Consider the following 7,945-nt stretch of genomic DNA (forward strand, 5'->3'; position numbering starts at 1 on the left):
CTTCCGGGAATGGCGTCCCCAGTGCACTAGCGGACAAATTTGTGCCTAAGAAGATTAAAATCCTGTTCATTGACCTTTTCATTACTGAGAAGGTCTCACGGAGATGAATGAAATGTCCTGGTGACAAACAGAATAAGATGAAAAGGAAGGAGGTCACCTAATAAGGAATTGAAAATAATCGAAGCCAAGAAACTCTCCAGTTTGAGGGGAAAGGAGCTTTATACTCAAGTTCCCCTGTGCATTGGGTTGCGTTTTCTGTAAGCTTTAGCAAGTATACATTTCTATAGATTGGATATTTACATAATAACATAAAAATGGAGGACACTGCAAGAGACCATAAGGCCTACACTAGGCCGTTCCGCGTCCGTTACCACCTACCATTCCTATCCATAAAGTTATCTAATCTTCTCTTAAAGCAACCAATTGTTTCAGCGCTCGTTAATTGGTTACTAAGTCTATTCCATTTGTTAACTACTCCGTTGCTAAACCAGTTCTTGCCTATTTCCTTCTTAAACCTGAATTTATCCAATTCAAACCCATGACTACGTGTCCTGCCCTGCAGTCATAATATGATGACTTTGTATAGGAAGAATTGTCTTAAGCCACAGATGACGCGTGGAGGTCGTGAATGTACAAGCTGAAGATCTTAAAGCTCCCCAGAAGAAGACACCAACCATTGTAGAACTTGGGAGTGGAGGCGACTGTACATGCATAGGTGCACACACGTCTTCCACAAAGAGTTCCTCTTATCAGCAGTGACCAGCCGGAGCTTATCTTATCAAGATAACACATTTTTCTGTGAACCACTCGGAGCTGGGGCTGGGTGGCTTCAGTGTCATTTGTTCCCGTGCTGAGAGGTGGATTGGCTCTCCTTCCAAGGATCGTGGGATATTGTTCCCTTCCAGAGACGCTCGTCTTCAGGGCACACGACTCGTTTGAGGTGCTTGACTTGGAGGAACGACCTAAAACCTGACGAAGGTAGGCCCAAGAGCTCTTGGGGAGGTCCCAGTTCGAAGGGGCATGGTGTAACTCGCAAGACGTTCTTCGTCGTAGTCTTCTTCTACCTCACCTCCTCCTCCTCCTTCTTCTCCCTTTTCCTTCTTCTTTACCACTGCGTCATCATCATCGTCGTATTGCTTGCGTCATCACCAACATCACCACCATCACTACCACCAACTCCACCATCACCATCACCATCACCATCACCAACACCATCCCCAGTACCAATACCATCACCATCCTCGGGACCAGCTGACATGTTAACCCTTTCAACACGGGTGACATACTTTAAACATTTTATTCTGGCTAACACCAGACGAATCTATTCTGCTTAGAGGACGTAGGCTGGATAAACGGAGCCTCGAGCTGTGTGGGAGTGCGTGGGGAGTTAGGGGAGTTGTGGGAGTGGATGTAGTGATGTTGACGTAGGCAATAGCTATAGGGGGATTCCTTATCAGAAATATAAGGATCACGTGATAACGGTCTGGTGACAATGACTTCACGTTCATCTTTTTTTGTTAAATTGGACAGCCGCGGACGTTCTGACGACCTGTGTAGCTGATCGCTCAAAATTGCGGAAGACCTTTTTCTTCCTCATTGTTCAATGTGGAACAGAAGTTTCCGATATTCATCTGTGGACCACTTTGAACAATGAGGGAAAAAAAAAAGGTCTTCCGCAATTTTGAGCGATCAGTTACACAGATCGTCAGAACGTCAGTGGCTATCCAATTTAACAAAAATTGTATCAGAGAGAAGATTACTCCAGGAACATTCACGTTCATCATTATAATGCAAAATTGATCCTGAGGGGCCACTCTCTGGATCACCCCACACGTTCCACGATAAAGGTCGTAACTGACTTACACTAGGAGACGCTTATTCACGACCGAGGTCGTTAGTTACTCTTGACCTGTGTGTTCGGAATCCCAGAAGTCATTGTGGGATTCGAACGCGGGAACGCGTTGTGCAAGTCACGATCGTAACAATCCCACTACTCTGTACAGTCACTTCCCCTCCCCCTCTTTCTCGCTCTCTCTCTCTCTCTCTCTCTCTCTCTCTCTCTCTCTCTCTCTCTCTCTCTCTCTCTCTCTCTCTCTCTCTCTCTCTCTCTCTCTCTCTCTCTCTCTCTCTCTCTCTCTCTCTCTCTCTCTCTCTCTCTCTCTCTCTCTCTCTCTCTCTCTCTCTCTCTCTCTCTCTCTCTCTCTCTCTCTCTCTCTCTCTCTCTCTCTCTCTCTCTCTCTCTCTCTCTCTCTCTCTCTCTCTTTCTCTCCTATTCTATTCTACTTTTCTCATTCTCTTTTACCTTTTCTTATTGTCTATCTTACTTTTAGTGTATCCTTTTTGTTATATTTATTTAATTTTGTTTGACTTAATTTCATTCTAATTCTATTTTGTTTCATATAATTTCATTTACTTTTTGTCACTCGGCTGTAGTACCGGCACTGGTGCGCCAGTACTGAGTGACGTCATAGTGGCACTGTCTTCCGTGGCCCCGTGGGTGCCCCGTGGGTGCAAGTGGTTGCAGGACCAAGGTTCCGGTGAACAACCAGGGAATGAAGGGCATTGTATGGGCACTGTATGGGCACTGTATGGGCAGCAGTGAAACCATATGGGGTGGCACAAGAAAGGGTCACAAAGGGTGACCCAGTGTGACATTTGGTATCACAAGGGGTGACCCAGTGTGACATTTGGGGTCACAAAAGGGTGACCCAGTGTGACATTTGGTATCACAAAGGGGTGGTCCATTGTGACATTTGGGGGTCACAAGGGGTGACCCATTGTGATATTAGGGGTCAAGAGGTCTCATTTGGATCACAAGGGGTGACCTAATATGACATTTGGTATCACAAGGGGTGACCCAGTGTGACATTTGGGGTCACAAAGGGGTGACCCATTGTGATATTTGGGATCAAGAGGTCACATTTAAATCGCAAGTGGTGACCCATTGTGACATTTGGGTTCAAGGATCACTTTTGGGTCATAAAGAAGCTACATAATATCAGTAGATGTATACATAGCTAAGGAAATGGATATATATATATACAGTACATATATATATATATTTATATATATATATATATATATATATATATGTATATATATATATATGTATATACATATATATATATATATATATATATATGTACACACACACACACACACACACACACACACACACACACACACACACACACACACACACACACACACACACACACACACACACACACACACACACACACACACACACACACATATATATATATATATATGTATATGTATATATATGTGTATATATATATATACACTGTTAAGACATTATGACAGGATGGAAAAGGTGGTTGAGGAGGACACGAATTAGAATCCAAGTTTATTTCTGACTAGTGAAATATATATATATATATATATATGTATGTATATGTATACATATATATATACATATATATATATATATATATATATATATATATATGTATATATATATATATATATGTGTGTGTGTGTGTGTGTTTGTGTGTGTATTATATATATATATATATATATGTATATATATATGTATGTATGTATGTGTATATAAAGAAAATAGAAAGAATCCAAAGGGCAACGACAAAGATGGCCCCAACACTTTCAAAATTGACATACGAGCAAAGATTGTCAAAACTAGAACTACCAACCGTGGAACAAAGAAGAGAAAGAGGAAACCTATTGGCCACTTACGGATTCATGAAAGGCATGGAAGTCTTTGACAGAGAAGACTTATTAAAGTGGGACAAAAGAAAACCAAGGGGACATGAAAAGAGACCCAAAAAGGATAGTAATAGAAGAGATCTGAAAAAAAAAATAGGTTTTCCGCACAGTGGTGGATGTCTGGAACAAATTGGACGCAGCAATAGGGTGTGCAAACCCCATACAAGAATTTAAGAACAAACTAGATGTTGCGAGATACAAAGACGGGTAACTATGAACAGCTCCCCTTCCCGTGTAATACAACCAGGTAAATACATGTAATTGGTTCAGAGGTCAGAGGGTTTCACAAGCTGCCATTATTTGTATGTTACGTTGTGACATGACGCGACGCTGTAGAGGACTGAGCGCATAGGGAAGAAGTATCGTTAGATACATACATCGATGTGATTGTACTTGCACACATACGAGTACACTGTTGTCCCATGCAGCGTTATTGCTACTTCAGCCCTATGCCAATGTTTCATTAAACCCTTCCATGTGTTCCTCATAGAGGTCGAAGCACATAAGGCCAAGGTGATGGTCTGTGGTTGTGGAGTAATATATCGATGAGATTGTACTTGCACACATACGAGTACACTGTTGCCCCATGCAGCGTTATTACTTCTTCAGCCCTGTGCCAATGTTTCATTGAAGCCTTTATGTGTACCTCATAGAGGTCCAAGCACATAAGGACAAGGTCTGTGGTTGTGGAGTAATACACAAACTGTGTGTGTGTTTGTATTTACTTAGGTGTGTTGTACGGGGGGAGCTGTGCTCGTAGTGACCGTCTTTGCATCACAATATCTAGTTTGTTCTTAAATTCTTGAATGGTGTTTCCACACACTATCGTTTCGTCCAATTTGTGTGTGTGTGTGTATGTATGTAGACCTCACTACCAGGGTCAATGAGCACAAGAACTCTGTAAAATACGGGCAGGAAAATTCCGCGGTATTTCAGCACGTCGCCAATAAAAAACACCGGATGAATTGGGACGATGCTGAAATAATTTACAAATCCAAATGTAGTTTCAGAAGAAAAATAGTAGAATCCTCCTTAATAAACAATTTTCCAAATTACAACATTTCCTATGGTCAATGGTCACCAGATTGTATTTCTTCTTTTGCTATAAATAAAATGTTACCATCTACATTAGCGGTGGACAAAAATCACCAAGGTCCATGCAACGCCGGACATGTGACCTGAGCCACCAAGGTCCAAGCAATGCGTGCCGGACACGTGACCTGAGCCCTCGTCCCTTCTTGCTACCTCACTGTTTCAGTATAAATACACATTGTTCTCGACTCTTTAATTCATATCTGCTGAAGAGGATCACAGTAAGTGATCGAAATATACAGATCTCTATATCTTCGCTTATTCTTCTCCGAAAGTGGGTCATTAGTAGTATGTATGTATGTATGTATGTATTTATGTATGTATGTATGTGTGTGTGTATGTGTATGTGTATGTGTGTGTGTGTCATTAAAGACATTGACAGATAGGAAAGAGTTTAACAGTAATCCACAAAATTTATTCCAATCGTCAGAAATAGATCATACGAAAATTGACTAAAACATATGAATCTATTTTCCTTAAAAAGGTGTAGAATCAGGGGTGATTTGATACAGGTCTTTAAGATTCTAAAGGGAATTGGCAATATCAAAAGTGACGAAATTTTCACAATGAATGCAAATCAGACAAGAGATAATGTCAGGAAGTAGATTTAATTTGGAAGTGGATAGAAACAACTTCGCCAACCGTGTAGTTAATAAATGGAACAAACTTCCTGCAGAGGCAGTACAATGTAGTTCAGTTCGAAGTTTTAAAAGTCATTTAAATAAACACCTAAGCAATATACTGTAATACCTGCTATCTATTTGATTTTGATTTTGTTTATTTGTCTGCTTTTTTATTATCTATTTTATGATTTATCATAAATTGTTATAATTTATCAGTTTATTAATAGTTATCATTTAACTATTTATTATTTATCATAATCTATTTATTCTTTTATTTCATTTACTTATTTTTATTGTTATAATTCTTTATCTATCTATTTCTTTCTTTGCATCCGACTAGTTATGAACCAAAAGGTCTCTTGTTAGCATGCTCTTCCTTTGTAATCCTTTGTGTGTGTGTGTGTGTGTGTGTGTGTGTGTGTGTGTGTGTGTGTGTGTGTGTGTGTGTGTGTGTGTGTGTGTGTGTGTGTGTGTGTGTGTGCGTTTGTGTGTGTGTGTATGTGTGAGTGTAGATATTCGTATGTGTGTATGTGTGTGTGTGTGTATTCACCTAGTTGTATTTTACGGGAAGGGAGCTATGCTCGTGGTGACCCGTCTTTGTATCTTTCGGCATCAAGTTTTTTTTCTTAAAATGTTGAATAATGCAAACGGTCTTGTGTGTGTGTGTGTGTGTGTGTGTGTGTGTGTGTGTGTGTATTTAGAGGCACTTACTTGTGCATACGTGCGGTTATGTACGTGTTTTACGTGTTTGGCTATGTGGACAATTCCCGCAGTATCTTTGCCGGGTTTTTTATTCCGCTGATAAGCTTTGGGCGAGGCGAGAATAACGGACGAAACTTGTCAGACGACAAGGTAATGGCGTCAGAGGCAGCAGCCAGATAAGAATTTTTTTTTTTCTTTTTTTTTTTTTTAGTGAAATGTCACTGGAAGGGGAGATACTAGGAGAGAAAGTGAAAAGGAAATAGATAAAAGCAAGAGAAATGTAAACGGAAAAGAAAATTTGTCATCGGATGACAATGGATAAGGCGGGGTGCCGATCAAAGAGACTTTTTGGTCCATAAAGTGGTCGGACACAAAATATTATGATAATAATGATAATAAATAAACGAATAAATTAATAAATAAATAAATACGATAAATGAATAAATACAAATGAAAAGCAGTTGTAAATAAGTAAACAGATAAATAGATAAGTAAAGAAATAATAAATATAGATAATGAATAGATAATAGATAGACAAATAAATAATTATACTAGTAATAATAATAATGATAGTAATAGTGATAATGATAATGATAATAGTAATGATGATAATAATAATAATAATAATAATAATAATAATAATAATAATAATAATAATAATAATAATAATAATAATAATAATAATAATAATAATAATAATAATAATAATAATAATAATAATAATAATAATAATAATAATAATAGTAATAATAATAATTATAATGATAATGATAATAATAATGATAATAATAATAATAATAATATAATAATAATAATAATAGTAACAATTATAATAATAATGATAATGATAATAATAAATAATAAATAATATACAAATAGTTTGATCAATAAAGATAAGTATGCTAGAATGAAAACTGATAAAGTATAATGAAAATAGATAAATAATAAAAAAAAAATACACAATAAATTAATTGATAACAGGATAAAAGAATAATTAAAAATAAATAATAAAAAATAGAAATAAACAAAATTAAATAAATATAAAGAAATTAATAACAAAGAAAAACATAAATAAACTGTAAAATATATAAAGATAAAACAAGCACTTTACAGACCTTACAGCCTACGCAATTATCCAACTAAATCTTAAATTTCGAACGAGACGACATTCCATCGTCTGTGCAGGAAGTCTATTCCATTCAGTAACTACGCGGTTGTTTCTACCTACATCCAAGTTAAATCTGCCTCGACAATTTCAATCTATCTGTATACCAAGGATTTTCCCCCTTATAAAAGAGGTAGCCAAGTCAAGTCACGTACCCACTGCCACCCATTCCACCTCATGTTCTGCTCTATGAAAAATTATCTTACGAGATGTCAGTTATCTTGACAGTTTGATTGATAAGTTGAATCGGTTTAACTTTATGAACCCCCGCTATCAGTAGGCTAATACGGTGTCCCTTACAGAGTACTTTGTAGTGTGGAATTTAATGAGCTATTACAAAGGATTACAAAGGAAGAGCATGCCAACAGAGACTTTTTGGTCCATGACTAGGCCGGATGCGGAAAAAAATAAACGAATAAACAAATAAGTAAATTAATAAATAGATAAAATAAATGAATAGATAATGATAAATGATAAACATACAGACAAATAATAATTATTTGTAATAAAAATTATAATAAATTAATAAATAACGATAAATGAATAAACGAAATAAATATACATAAATGGCAGGCATTACAGCATCTTGCTTAGGTGTTTATCTAAATGAATCTTA

The 7,945-nt window shown here is 37.1% G+C and overlaps 1 protein-coding gene across 1 annotated transcript in view; it reads left to right on the top strand.

Annotated features, from left to right (window-relative positions):
• The first annotated feature begins 821 nt into the window (after positions 1-821).
• Positions 822-7,945, top strand: part of LOC143035905 (transmembrane protein 45B-like) — a 22,299-nt gene continuing 15,175 nt past the window's right edge. The window contains exon 1 of the mRNA XM_076203107.1: positions 822-978. The gene's annotated coding sequence lies outside the window, so the exon portion shown is untranslated. The remainder of the gene's footprint in view (positions 979-7,945) is intronic.

Source organism: Oratosquilla oratoria, chromosome 19, assembly GCF_046742065.1.
Source record: "Oratosquilla oratoria isolate Oo_2021 chromosome 19, ASM4674206v1, whole genome shotgun sequence".
NCBI lineage: Eukaryota > Metazoa > Arthropoda > Malacostraca > Stomatopoda > Squillidae > Oratosquilla > Oratosquilla oratoria.